The sequence below is a fragment of the Bactrocera tryoni genome, chromosome 2 (genome assembly GCF_016617805.1).
Source record: "Bactrocera tryoni isolate S06 chromosome 2, CSIRO_BtryS06_freeze2, whole genome shotgun sequence".
Lineage (NCBI taxonomy): Eukaryota > Metazoa > Arthropoda > Insecta > Diptera > Tephritidae > Bactrocera > Bactrocera tryoni.
In genome coordinates, this window is record NC_052500.1 from 61,731,445 (window position 1) to 61,747,289 (window position 15,845).

Sequence of the window (15,845 nt, forward strand, 5' to 3'; positions counted from 1 at the left end):
AGAAGAGTCCTGGTTCTATAGAATGGAATGTTTCAAAAGTAGAAGTAGCTGTCATTAAGGTAACATGAGGTTTGATGATGATGATGAGATTTCTGAAGTGCAGTCTCATTAAAAGAAGAGAGTACTCAACACAAAACATCGATACTGGCTCACAAATCATTGAAACTAAATAATCTCCATATTAATTATATCGCGCTACATCCTGGCTAGTCGTAATGATATTGCAGAAAAATTGGGAAAACTGCTGAGCTTGTAAGGAACTCTTATCTTCCCATTATCGAACTTATCGAACTAGGAACGTCTGAGAGTTTGCTACCATTTTGAGTGATTGCTGCTAAACTGTAATATTTCTTCTAGCTCGGACTGTAACTTAAGTGATCTTGTGAGCTTCTCAACCGCAGCATCATATGATTTTCCGCTAGTTATAAGAGTTCCGATTGTTCGATATGCGCCCGTGAGGTAAGCTCAGCAATCTTGCCAACCATTTTCACGAGATTAAGATCAACACAGCTTGTCTCTTATACCATCAGCTATTTAATGGAACTTGCTGGAATCAATATTAATTTCATTTACATATTTTTGATAGCCTCGAAATTCTTCACTGTATTATGAAGATTTGAATTGTATTCTGAAGTTGTTTGTCCCGCATTGTGCAGCCTTTACGATCAACTCTTTGAAACAAGTCCCATAGTCCGGATGGCACTATACCAGCGCAACTGCTGCGGTCTATCGTACAACTGGCTAGTATCCACTTCTTCGAACTGCATTATATAAGGACATACTTCTGGGGCTTGGGGACAGGTTAGGGTTACATTCTTTCTTAAGACCGTCGAGATCTCGCATGTTACGGCCAAAGATTTCCGATCCAACAGTAAGTGCTCATTTTTTTTTGAAACGTCAGAGTGGCTGATCGCTCTGCTCTTAAGTGTTCTTTCTCAAAGGAATTGGTTTTCAAGGACGCATTATTCGCTTTGATATTGTTCAGGTCAACATGCTGCTTCCACCGCAGGGCGGAATTCAGCGTGACACCAAGATATTTAGCCATATTAGTCGTCTATACCTCTATGCCAGGGTGAGATTTTTGAGGTTGGGCAGGAACCTACGTCTCGTAAACGGGGCGATAGTCGTCTTCGAGGGATTGATATTCAGCAAGATTCTTTAGTCAGGTTTAAACCCACTTGTACTATCGTCAAGAGTAGGACCGAAATTGGAGCTCGAAGGTAGACGACCGCCTTAACAACCGATTTTATTTTCGAAAATTATTTCGAAACGTATGGAACTGAAGCATGTATGCAAGCAATTTTAGAAAATATTCGCAATGACTGCCAGCCCACATGAAATTCCATTATAAATGCATATTTACACTTTACAACAACAATATTTGTTATTTGTTTGTTGTGCTGTCAATTCGCTTTTACAGCTCATTTAATGTGACTGCGATAATTTTGTCTACCGCCGATTTGCTTGGCCAATTTCGTGTACCGTTCGTCATATCAACAAATTTCCAGTTATTTAATTTCGCTGTTGTTGTTGTTTCCGTCTACATTTTGGCTAACAAGATTCCGTTATTAGTTTAATGTTAGGTTTTGTGTGTTGCTTCTTTTGTTGTTGTTGTTGATTTTTCACTTTTATTTTTATTATATTTCTACATATAAGTATTTATGTGAAACTGTATGTGTATGTATGAGTGTGCTTCTATAAACCTTTTTGTTGGTTGTACCCAGCCGGCGCGTCAAACTTTCGCTCTTCATTGACCCACTTTTGTATTTTAGCTACCAAATTTCAACATTTTTTTATTGTTGTAGTTTTTACATACACTTTTTTCGTCATCATTTTCGTTATCATTTAACTGTAATTTTCTGCTTTGCTCGGCTGCTCGCTTTGCATACATTGTTGTTTTTCTTATTACTATTTTATTTATTTGTTGCTGTTGTTGTTGTCTATCTACCTTTCAGATTTTTATAGCGGTTCTGCCGCAGTGTTTACATGAAAATTAAAAAGAAATGGAAGAAAACATGATTTCGTCGCTCTTGTACTTCTCTAACATGCATTACATGGGTACTCAAACACACACACAACCACCTACAAGGCGTACGACTATCCATGCGCGTGGCGTTGTGCCGTTGATTTACTTTTAATGGACTTAATCCGCCAAAATAGGCTTTCTTTTAATAACTGCTATGCAATATGAACATTAGTGCGTGCGTGTGTATAGGTGTATACATGAGTATGTGTGTGTGTGTGTGTGCGAAGCACGTCAATTCACTTTTCAGTTTGTCAGCTGCAGCTGCAGAAAGTTTTTAATATCTCCAACCACGTGCTTGTGCTCAAAAAAAAAAATTTTTGTTTTGAAAAAAAAAGTTAAAAAATGTCTAATTTTACTTTTAAGAAATAAAGGCGATTCTTTATATTTACTTTTTTTAACTCAGAAATGTCTTGAATTCGTTTTTACTCGACCAAAATTGTCGACTTCGAAATAAAGTGAGATTTATTGTCATCCTTAACAGGTCAATTGAGGAACCAGACGGCCTACCATAGGAAAATACAGTTTTTTTTTGGCAAAAATCGTTTTTGTTTTTATTCAATTTTGTTGCCTCCAACTTTGCGATACAATTTAATACAATGTAGAACGATTTTACGCTTGCTTTAAAATAGGTCTCAGTTTCGGCGTTCTCGAAATAGTCGCTGGGAGCCAGATCTGGAGAAAACGCGTTGGGTGCGAAAGTTATTTGAAAGCCAATTGATGGATTGTTGCTATCATTTTCATTGACTCGTGATACGGTGCACTGTCTAGCATTTTATTTTTCTTCAGATGTTATTTTTCAGCAATTTCGTTCTTCAAATGGTCCAATAATGCTACTTAATAGTCGCTGTTGATGCTCATTGCTTTTTAAAGCTAGTAAATTAAAATTATTCCACTTGTATCCCACATTACGAACGCCACAACCTTGTCAGCCGCGAATTCATCGCGTCCAGTAAGATCGGTTGCCTGTCGATTAAACTTCGGAGTGAAATTTTGGAGCCATGCGTCATCCATTGTCACATATTGACGCAAAAACTCGGATATATTACAATTGAACATCTCCAAACATTGTTCCGCATCATCAGCCACCCACTTTGCCTGAGCTTCTTAAAATTATTTTGTAGATTTTTTGATGTTTTCGTCGGTAACAACGTCTTTTCGGCGTCGATTGCGCTCACCGACTTCGGTGACGTCTAAATTTAGCACGTCTAAATTTAGCATATCAATACTTGATTAGACAGCTGTCAAATTTATACAAGTGTCTTTGAAGATTAGGGCAACGCCATCTATGTGAGAGCCGAGAATTTTGCAACTGACCTATTATAAACCGCCCACAATGCAGTAGATTCTCAGCTCCAAGCATTCATCCCGTTAGCTCCACTTAACAGTTAGTTTTATCTTTATCTTTTAGAATCTAAAAGTCTACCAAAAAGAAGTTGAAAACGCCAGTCACAGGGTTTCCAGAGGGGCTTTCATCTAAGTACTGATCGCAACCGATATTGCTCAAAGCGTTGCTTTATCAATGCGGGACAATTGCACAAGAAATGTTCCTTTGTTTTCCTGGTGCCTTGTTCTCGTCATTTGCTGCAGTCTTCTCGATTGGTCTGCTAGGCAGGCGTGCGCTGCCACTGGGATGACAGCTGTACACCATTCTACCTAACTCCGACAGTACCTCCCCGCATCAACTACGTCCGCAATTTTCGAGCCTCCCAGGTTAAGTAAAAGTTCAAGAGGCGCCGTTGGAGTTATTCTTAGAGCTCCCGTTATGCACAACGTATTGAGTCGCTGCACGCTTTCCTTTGACTTCGTATGGGAATTTCGTATGTTAGAATTTTTATGTTTATATTTTGTAGTTGGAGTTAAGCTTCAAAAGACACATATTTGAATTTCACAATAGGTTCGTGAGAAAAAGTATTTTTAGTGAGTTAAGCTTTGGAACTAAATAATTTTTATGAACGAGCTTTGTGAATTAATAATTTTATGATGAAATAAAATGCTACTGATATCAGAAGCTTATTAAATCAATATTGTCTGGGTGGTTTCCTAATTTCCTTATAAATAGGTCACAGGAGCATTATGTACGGCGACCGCCTGGACCTCCAAAAGAGGCGATTACGAACGAAAACCCAAAAAAGCTAAGAATGATTATGAAAGTATAGGTGATGGGGATAACTGTGTCTCTTATTCGAATGGATTGCAGAACGTGTGAAAAGAGCCAACTGTCAGTCAGCGCAGTGATGGTGGCTATATTTTGAGTTGTGCATGGAAAATCTTTCGACATTGTTTGTCTGGGATTGGCAAATGTCTTAACTGTGTCTTCTAGCGAACTAGAGAATCCTCTGTGGCACAACTTAATGAAAAGTATGAAAAAATTTGCCACTATATGGGGTTTCAAATTGCTTCTGAATCCATTGTATTCTTCTTAGAAAGTTTTTCCGGTTCTTAGACCGCAAGCTATACTTAAATCAAAAAGGTTTATTAGATCAGTAAACTAAGCTTCTGAGGATTGTGCTGTTATAGCATTGAGTAGGTGCTAAGAGATAATGAAAAAAATGGCGCACACTATATTAAAATAATGGTTTTTAAGGGAACTTAATAGATCGTAGAGACAATTTATAAAATGCGTTCTAGCGCCGGCGCAATTCGACACAAAGTTCTTGAATCAGAATTAATAAAAAGAAAAAAGTAAAGTGTGATTCTGAATTCCACCAAATAATTTTGTACTTTCACCTATAAAAATCCGTAATCAAGATTGTCATTTGTTGTAAACCAACTTCCCCGACCGACTTGCGGGAATCCCTTTTGAGCCAACATAACTTTCTTTCCTCACACACTCATGCTGCGAAAACAAGAGAAGTCACCGAGATGACTAATATTTACTTACCTTGTATCTTCAACATCTGTGGTCTATATATCAATCGAAATAAACGCAAAAGCAAATTCAGCGCGTTGCAACATTATCGAAGCAATCAACAACTTTAACAGTTACCGCAGCACGAACATGAACGCGAACGCGACGAACGAAAACAAACAGTAGAAACTGCAAGTAATAATAAATATTTTACTGAAACAAAACGCAACGATAACAATAACAATTTGTCGTCGTCGTCGTCGTCAGCGATGGGCGGACTAGGACAGGGATGTTGTGTGATGTGATGACGGCAAGCGATTTTCTCTTTTGTCAATGCATTTTCGTTTTATTACTCTTATTTTGTGCAAGCAGAGAGCGCACTTATGTAGCTTGTGGGAGCGAATTGTTGGGAGAGTGGTAAAGCGTTTGCGTGAGCACTGCTAGTCGTCGCACGCGTGAATCAGAAAATATTATGTGCTCCACAAATGAAATTATATTTTTGTTCTTTATTGGTTTTTTTGTTTTTGCAAGCAGAAAAATCAGCATCTGAACCGTGTGGCAGTCGTGGCGGCGGCACAGTGTCGATGATGTTTATGTGCGTTGATGGCGTTGACGATGGGGCTATTGTGTCGCCGGGCCGCCTTGTAAAATAAAAAAAAAAAAGAAATTAATGTGCTGGTCTTGTTGTTGGTTAAATTCACGCCGCACGTAAACGCAATTATTATTTTTTCTACTATTCCTAAGCGCCGGCGACGCCTAAAATGTGCGTCAAAATGTGAAATCATAAAAATTTATTGAAATGCGAAATTTTGAACTGATGAAAATGAATTTCTAAAAACTTAGTTGCAGAGAAAAAATTGATGTATATGTACATACAAACATACATTTGTAAAAATAGCAGAAAAGAAAAATCAGGAGATACCAAAAAAACTAATTTAAAAAATTATAGAAAAAGGCTAAAAAAAATAAATAAATAAGAGAAAAATAATGAAAATTTTATAAATAAATATAAATTGTGATAAATATGATAATAAGCAATATTTATATATATCCATAGTGTTATTGAATTAAATTTTCCATATGTTTCTGAACAAATTTTTTTGTATAAAAATTAAGACAGGTGACAAGGCTTTTTCAAAAATTCATGTATGTACATACATATGTATATGTACATACATACATACATACATAGTATGTAAATACATAATACATAATTTTTTGAAACATTTTTTATTCTTATAATTTTTTAAATTATACATTTGAAACAGGTGCCAACATTCGCAAATTTTTTTTGTAAGATTTGAAACAGATGGCAACATTTTTCAAAAATTATTTTCATTTCTACGTTTTTAAACTTCTTCGGTTTGTTGTACTATTTAATAAGACTTAATGTTGTAATAGTTTTAAAGGCATAAATTTTGTTAAATTATTTGAAACAGATGGCAACATTTTTCGAAACATATTTTTAACTTTTAGTTTTTAAACATCTTCACTTTGATGATTTATTAATTTTTTAATCGTACGAATTTTATTAAATTATAAATTTGAAACAGGTGGCAACATTTTTCGAAGCATACATATTTTTAACTCTTCGTTTTTGAACATTTTCACTTCGATGATTTATAAATTTTTTAATCGCACGAATTTTATTAAATTATAAATTTGAAACAGGTAGCAACATTTTTCGAAACATATTTTTAACTTCGCATTTTAAAACCCTTTCAGTGTGATGATTGCATTAATTTCTTAATCGCATAAATTTTATTAAATTATTTGAAACAGGTGGCAACATTTTTCGAAACATATTTTTAACTTCTCGTTTTAAGAAACTTCAGTTTGAAGATTGTATTACATTTTTGATGGCATAAATTTTGATCAAATAACAAATTTGGAAAGGGCGGCAACATTTGTTATTGTTTTGTAAGTTTTTCGTTTTAAACCCGTTTTTACGATATACGTTTTTGTTAAATTAAACATTTTAAAAATGTGGCAAAATTATTTAAAAAAAATTTTGGACTAAAATTAAATAAACTTATTTTTTTATTAATTAATTTTTTTTGCTTAACTAGTAGTAAGGAAAAAGTTACTTAACTTAAATATTTAAAACTTAATAAATAAATTTAGCAAAAGAAATTAGTAATAAAATATACTTATTATATTTTTGCAAATATTTCTTAAACAAAATGGGTTTTTAAAAATAACTGTGCAATATTACAAAAATAAATAAAAAAAAAAAAATAAAATACTTAAAATTTTTTATGTTTAAATCGATGTAAGGAAATATTACCTAACCTAAAATATTAAAAACTAAACAAATTAATTATTTTTTTCTTGTATTGCTATGCTTTTCCCTAACATACTCTCTCAAAATAATCTCTTAAATGCGCTCACACATTTTCCCCCAAATTAAAGCTCTGCCTTATTAACTGCATGTTACATTCTCTCTCTACTTACTTTACTTGCGCTCTCTTTGTTGCCGCGCTTGTGCTTTGGGGGGCTTTGTTGGGCGTCCATTGCTGTCGCTTACATTAGTTGCGCTTTTGATTCGCTTCGTTGTGGTGCTCCAGCTTGTTGGTCGCGCATCAATACGATTTACACCACTCATACGATTGAGACGCCACGAGTGGACGGTCTGAACGCGGTGTTCGGTGCTGCTTTTTTTCTCGTCTCGCATCTAACGACGTGTTGCTGTGCTTGTGAAAGTATAAAAATTTAATTCGATTAAGTTTTAGCGATTTCTACGAGCAAAAAGTGAAAAGTGCCTGCATTTAGTGTGAGTACAATAACAACTACAGTGTTTTTGCTTACAAAATCGTAGGCCGCGTCAAGTGTTTTATTTTCCAAGCCACCGAAACAGGTTTCGCGACATGTGTTTGTGTGTTCAAAAAATAAAAATAAAAGAAATCAATTAAAACGAAATGAAACCAAACTACTAAATGTTTATTAAAGAAGCAAAGAAGCAATATAATTTTAAAAGTGCGCCACATATGCCGGCCATATGTTGAAAAGTTTCGATTTTTTTCGAAGTGCTTGCAGCTTTTAGAATTATAAAATCTGTCGCCGAAAAGCCAACAGCTGTGGCGCCTGTGACTGCCGTCTGTTTTCACCATAAAAGAAATATTGCTGCTTTTTGCAATACACCGATTAAAAAAAATTCAATTGTTGTGCAGTGAATTATTGCAAGAGGTTAGTGTCAAAGTTTATTTACAAATAAAAAAATTAAATAAAATTTAAAAAGTTCCCATTATCTATACATATGTGAATAATTTATTTTTAACAGCCGTTTACATGGCCAGAGGTCAGTGTCAAAGTTTATTTACACAAAAAAAAAATAAAAATAAATACTTTCCCTTAAAAATCCCCTTTTTACATTTCCTTAAATATTCCACGAATAATTTATATTTAAAAGCCTTTTTTTTATTTGACTTTACTCTCACCCTTGATAACCTCATGCACTTTTTCAACTCCGCCAGCAATTAAAATATTGTAATTAAGCTCATTTTCAAATATAGTGCCGTTATTTAAATACTTTTTGTGACGAACAAAAATATAAAATTAAAATAAAATGTCGGTGGTCGTAATTATGTATTTAAGTCTAGTTGGCTGTCACCAAAGCAACAACTATAAAATAGCAACTGTTTATAATGTTTTTGACGCGTATTAAGGTGGTAGAAGCTTCTTAAAATATTTTCAAATTTCATTTGTAAATAAAATTGTTTACAGACGCAACAAATCAAATTTGACATTTGTCAGTTATAGTTTGACGTTTGTCATGTAATAAAGTAAACCTTATGCTGGATGATTATTTATTAAAAAATGGAAATATTTCCAATACATATGTAAATGAATTGTGTTTTTTTTTAATAATTTATACAATTAAAATATTCCAAAAATATGTGAATATTGAAAACTATTAATTTAAGTGCGTATATTTACTTAAAGGTCAGAAAAGCGCATTTCGCGAATTTTTTTAAAGGGCGTTTTCTAAAAAAATACCATACAAATTGTGTGAATTTACAGCATTAAGCTCATTTTCAACTTTAATAATCGGTGATTAATACTCAATAATTTGTTTACTCTTTGGATCCAAACTCCATTCGTATTACATCCGAAATCCAGGAAGACTGCCGAAAAATGAGCTTGGCGGTGAAACGGATTTTTCGTCTCAAAATTACCACAAATTCAACATAAAAAAAATAAATAATATTATTTTAGATAACGATCGAAAGAGTAGTCAAAATTTTTATTTTTCAAAAAATGGCGTGTTTCCAAAGAACAGTGATTTTTGTGAATAAATTTGGACTTTAGAATGGTTTAAAATCGAAATTATTATAAAAAATCGTATAATGACATTACCTGACAAATAATAATATGGTATATTTAGAGGTCTGTAAGGTTTTTTGAAATTATCAAGTGCATCTTCGTCTTTTCGGAGAAATTTTTCTCACTGACTCTGAAAGCAACGTTTCAAAAAAACGCGTTTGAAGTTTTGGGAATTCATTACGCTAACTTAAAATAATCCTACAAATATGCTGAAATCTCCGAAACTATTGCAATCAATCTATTAAAATTTTCGCAGAATCTTATGATATAGTTATAAGCTCAAACAGAACAATTTTCAGAAATTTAAAAGTGGTGGTCATACCTCATTTGCCCACTCCTTTCAACCTATTATAAAAGATACCATCTCGTAACAAAAACAATATCATATGAAATCTTATAATATTTTGTTTCTCAAATAAAGATAATTTAATAATTAATCCAGCTGTTCAATTTTTTTTTTATCAGTTTTAAGATTCTGTTCAGACTCCTAACTAAGATAAATATACCGCGACCTTAGGTCTATTGTGCTCTCAACCAGTCTCCCACCTAACTCACAAACCCACATAACGTTTCAATTCCATAATATTAATATTATAACGCACGAATTTTCTAAATTTTTTAAACTGTAAATAAAACAAGCAAGAAAAAAAACAGAAGTAAAATGCTGACGCTTCGATTGTCCAATGACTAAGTAGCCATAATTAAGTGAATGGTTGCTCTGACGAACGTGTTGGATAGATTTTATTTGCTGAAACTTATTTATATATAAGTTGACAAAGTGATTCAGGAACATCTCTCTCGCTGGTCTAACATTTAGTGATTTAATTCATTTGATAGTAAAATGTGATAGTAAGACTAGCCTAGCCTACAATGTGATGAAGATTCAAAGCAAGTTTTTGAGAGAATTTTACTTGGATGTTTTAATATTTCACAAATTTGCAATGAAGGTGTAAGGTTATAATGGAAATTAAGTTCAATTCTGGAGCATGTAACGCGAAGTGGCATATAAATAAAATATCACATTAAATTAAGCTAGATACCAAGCATCTGAAGGCTAAACCACCAGAAAAGTGGGGGAAAAGGGAGCAGAGCTCATGCTGGGTCGATTTGTGTATATATTTACAAGAAAAATATACCATTGAGAGACAACAGAAAACCTGTAAATATATCGTTAAATTAAGAACTCCATTAATTGTTGAAGCTCTCTCCAACGAGTTATCCCTTTCAAGATTGCGTACTTTTTAAAGAAAAAACACAGAAACTGGTGTGATATCACATGATCTTGTTGGCCAATCGACCGGCCCAATACCTGAAATTGATCTGCTCACCGAAGTTTTCTTTCAATAAATTCTATGATTGATGCGATGTGTGGGAAGCGATCATAAATGTCATTTGTTGAAACCAGATGTCACCGAGATCACGAGCTTCAATTTTAGGCATAAAATAGTCGGTTATCTTGGCGTGATAACGGTCGCGATAAACTATTACGTTCTCACTGGCATAATTTTTAAAGAAATATGGACCGATGATTTCACGGGCCCACAGACCACACCAAACTGTTGTTTTTTCTAGATGTAATGGCAGCTCTTGAATCTCTTCAGTTGCTCTGCGTTCCAAATTCGGCAATTTTACTTGTTTATATACCCATTGAGCCAGAAATAGGCCTCATCGCTGTGTAAAATTTGGATAGAAAACGTCGGATCTTCTTGGAACTTTTCAAGAGCCCAAGAGCGTAGCAATGACAGTTGGGAAGGTCGAGCAGTCGTTAATCCGAGTTGCTGCGAACGGCGCTGAATCGATTCTCCACGGTCTTTGTGTACACTCTCGGCTACGGCTGCTATATTTTCTTCACTACGTGCTGGACGTTGTCTATTTGGTGGAACATTATCCAATAATGAATGCTGGGTCTCAAGTTGGGTGATGGTGTTGCGAATAGTACGCTCAGAAGCAGATTAATTTGACCCTAAGTTGAGTGAAGCGCGCGAAACAAATTCTTTGCAGAACGAGAATTTTCGTAATGAAGTTAAACGATTTGTAAACGTTGTTCAGGCGTAAGTCTTTCCATGATGAAATGCAAACAAGAATAACGTGACAGCTTGACACGGTTCACGCGAGATCTGCCAAGAGAGACTATTGAAAAAGTACCTTTACTTGGATCACCCTTTAAATATTTTTTATAGTGTCTCAAACGTTTCTTGTTGGCTTTTAAAAACTTCGTGGCAAACTTGATATATCCTATTCAGGGTATAAAAATCATTTATTTTATTTTAAAAATTTTCTACATAAATAAATAGCAAACCACTATAAGGTGCATATGACTACAATAATACATATTTACTTGCAAAACATAAATTACTAGAGATATGAATACATTCACCTGTGGCGTGCAAATTATGTGGCGCGAGCTCGTTAAATAACCTTTTGCCGCTCACTCAATCAAATGCCGCAACATACGTGCATACATATACATATATGAGTGTATATACATACATATCGTACATTAGATTGCTTATTTAAATACACAAACATCGTCATGTGTATGTGTGTGTGCTTGTATGCAAATTTATTTTATTCAGTGATTTATGAACTTTCCACAGTTCGAACTGGTTAGTTTCGAGGGAGTTCATTGAGTTGAAATTGCCTGCCAACTTCGCCAACAGTTTTTATTTTCATTTTGACTCGTTTATCAATGGTTTTTTTTAATGACTATTTTCCGCTTTCATTTGTTTTTTATTTATTGTTGGTTTGCTCGCTTTGACAGTTGTGGTTATTATGTAGTTATGTATATATTTTTGTGTTATTGTTGTTTTAATGTTTTTCAAGAGTTAATGGCAACACTTCTGTTTTACATTTCAAAATTATTGCACTGTTCAAATATGATTTACGGTAATGGTTGATTAAAGCAAAAACATATTATGAATCACCTGCTTGTCGCTGCGGTTTTTTTCACACCTGTATCTATGTAATTACATATGTACATTTATCATTTTTTATGAAACTATGTTGTTGTGATTTCATGTGCATATATTTTTATTATGAATAAGCGTGTAAAGCTTAGCTTTTTTAGTAAAACCCAAGCTTTGCCACAATGAGTTTAACTCAATTTAGTCGCTAAGTTTTTTCTTAGATTCACACTGTTTTACATACGTAAGTACCTAGGAAAGCAGTTTATTTCTCATCAGTAGGCTTTTGGAATCATTAGAGATAGGCTTTTGGCTTTAAATTCGGTCACAATCGTGGCCCCGTGAGATGAGGCATTGTCATCGTGTAAAATCAATGAATTGTTCTTCCACAATTTCCGATATTTTCGACGGAAGTTCGCACGCAAACGCCTCAATACGTCTAAATAGAACTACTTATAGACCGTCTGTTCCTCCGGAACCAAATCATGATACACCAAACCACGAATATCGAAAAACATATTGAGCATCACCTTGATTTTTAAGCGGCTTTGGTGTGGTTTTTTGGTTTCGGCTCATTTTTTCTCCTGTCAAACTCGTAAACCCATGTCTTATCGTCAGTTATAATGCTCTCCATTAATGTGGCATTGGAATTCGCACGATCAACCACGTCCAAAGAGATCTGCTTACGGTAATCTTTTCGAAACATGCAAGAACTCGGTCATACTCAAAATATTTACCAAAATCATTCGAACGGATTCGTGAAAGATGTCGAGCTCTCTTGCCATCTCTCTAACAGATGCCTGACGATTTTCAAGCACCATATCTTTCACTTTTTTAATATCTTCAGCAGTTGAAGAGGTCGAAGGCTGTCCAGAACGTGGCATGTCTTCAACGATCCCTTAATCGTCTTTGAAGGCTGCAGCAACTGTTGTAAACATATACGAGTTTTTCTCGAAAGAACGCGGCTCTTAAAGTCGGTGAGGAAAACTTCGGTTCGACAGATCGGCTTGAAATTTTCACTCAAACTTCATATTTTTATTTGCTATAACCTATAACCGCGTAAGCAGTGTTTAAGCCAATAAAGAAGAAGAATAATTGAAGGAATAATATGTATAATAATATTTTCCTTAAGTCACTTTGAAATGTACATTTTTTTTTATAAAAGAAATTACTTTTTTAAGGAAGCTGTCATTTAGTCCTTCGATCATTACCTGTATTCATCAGTGGTATATGAAATAACAGACTTTGCGTCGTATAAAACTGTGAGGTTTAGTATACAAGATCACTATCTCGATAGAAACTACATATTTGGACAAAAAAATGTGTCGTTATTTCCGTTTTTAGAATCTAAACCAATATCACGTTGTAACTTTGCTTGCAAAGAGAGTTCTTTTTTGTCATATATCAACCTTTTAGCTCCAAAATTTAGTATTTCGTATACAGTACACAGAATTACGAGCTTAACTTCATTGTGACTGTGCCTTTCATTTAATATCCTCTCAGTCCAACTGAGTATTATTTATCAAATGATGCAGCGCCTAACCTAACGGAGTCAACTCACATAGCCTAGGGCTAAGCCAATTTTGTGATATGATGTGGTCACCAAAAGTTAATCGTCTTGCTGATGATGAAAAGGACATCGTCAGATCGCGTTGGATGACTAATTGCATCGTTTTGATATAACCATCTAGTACTTTGACGATTTTCACTCTGCCAAACCAGATCAAATTGTAACTTTTTCTGCATATAAGGTGGTCTAAGAGTCTTGTCAGCATGGTTAGCAGTTTAAATATCTCCTGTGCTAAATGTGATTAAATTTGATTTGTGTTATTTAAAATACTTAATTTTTTGTTTTTTTTTTTACAGTCCGGGTCAAATTTGATCAGTTGTTTTTTCTGGCGCAAGATGTATTTAAACTGTTAACTATGCTGAAAAAACTCAAATGGGCTTCTTTTGAGCCAACAAAATGTAGATTTTCCATACACTTGTTTAAAGCCTCGGCTCGAATGACCTTCAGTGCCTTCAACATATTTTGCTTTTTTCGGTTCGGCTCATTTTTGGAGCGCCATTTGCTATATCTTTGAAAAGTTTCGACGTTGTATTTACGAAATGAAGTCTCGTCAAGGGTAATGATGCGTTTGCTACATTTTCAAGCATCCCTATTGCGACCTCCACGCGACGTCGTTTATGCAAAAGATTCCGGCTTTTTCGTATGAGTCTAGGATTGACTCAAAATATTAACCAATTTGTGAGTCGAAATTCCTCTCTCGACAAGCAAAGACCAAACCAAAGTTACTCATTTTTCCCGTCCTGCTATATGGTGCAGAGGCATGGACGATGACAATATCTGATGCGTCAGCGTTACGAGTTTTCGAGAGAAAGGTTCTGCGGAAGTTTTATGGTCCTTTGCGCATTGATAATCCACAGCTACATTTCTGATGCCAAAACGAAGATTTTCAAGCTCTGTTTCTTTAATTTTTTCCATGCTATCATTATTAACAGAGCAGGGTTGGACAACTCGCATGCGTCAAGTTTTCGATGACTTCACTGAACGCTTTGTGCCTCTCAAAATCCTGGGCTTGTGATAAAGTGGTCTTCTCAAAACACGCCTGGTATATTTTCAACGTTTTCTTGGGCGTGATTGCATTAAAAATACAAAACTTCAAGCAAACTCACTTTTGGTTTTATTTATTTCAGTCATGAAATAATCGATAACTTTTTACCCCCACTAATCGCAAATAGGTTCATTTAACAGTAATAAAGTAAAGTAAAATTCATGAATCAGTGGAGAATTACGCGTAAAAGAATTATTATGACAGAAATCTTGACTCAACTAAATTAAAAGTGAAATATTTGAGAATTAACTCGAACAAAGTTTTTCGAATCATTTATCTCTAGTTTTTTTTTTTCAAAATGTGTCTCAAATCCTGCACATGTAAGAATTATGATCTTAACGAAATTTCACCACTATTGGCATGTCACCTAGACAAATTCACGCCACAACGTGTTGCAATGCCAAACGCACAAAGATTTCACAAATATTTGACATACTTTTGAAGAAAAGCTGCTTGTACTTCGATTTATTAGTTTTTTTTCTACATTATATGCTGTGGTGATGCGTATACTATATACATATATACATACATATACATATAAACTTGGTATGTCTGTCGCACATTTATCTGCATAAGCATATTTTCTCCACTAATTCCTTGGCAAATTTACACACTGCCGCTAGTACATATAAATAAATTCATTAATTGTCTAAATACTCACAGTAATTTCTATTTAAGCATTCAATGCGTCAACTCACGCGAGTTCGTTGGCTTACATTTCCATTTCTTCTTCCATTTAATGGCTCTGCGCCACCAACGTAACGCAACGCCGCGCCAACATCTCAACACAAGCGTTGGCGGCGGCGGTGGCAGTCAAGCGCGTTGATGCTTAAGCAAACAAAAGTTTATTGTCAAAATACTTAAATGACAGTTTCGCATTATAGTTTAGTATCTATTCTGTTGCCGTTTTTATGTGCATATTTTCACAGCACTGCATTTGTAAGAGCATTTCACGCTTCATAATTGGGAGGAGAGAAGAAGAAATTTTTCGTTTTTCTGTGGTTTCGTTCTAATTTTACTGCTAATTGGTGTTTAGTTGCGGGTATAAAAGATAAATTAAAGATATATGTATACATAAGTAAAATAATGAAAAAAGGAGAAATTTGTAAAAAAAATTTAAAAATTTTTTT

General features: G+C 34.5%; 1 protein-coding gene across 2 annotated transcripts in view; it reads left to right on the plus strand.

Annotated features, from left to right (window-relative positions):
- LOC120767737 (GTPase-activating protein CdGAPr) overlaps nucleotides 1-15,845 on the plus strand; it is a 211,516-nt gene that overhangs the window by 109,906 nt on the left and 85,765 nt on the right. The window contains exon 1 of one of the 2 annotated variants that reach the window (XM_040093947.1): nucleotides 7,558-8,060. The exons of the other annotated variant lie outside the window; for it this stretch is intronic. The gene's annotated coding sequence lies outside the window, so the exon portion shown is untranslated. Of the gene's footprint in view, nucleotides 1-7,557; nucleotides 8,061-15,845 lie in introns of those variants that run through there. 2 annotated transcript variants of the gene reach the window in all.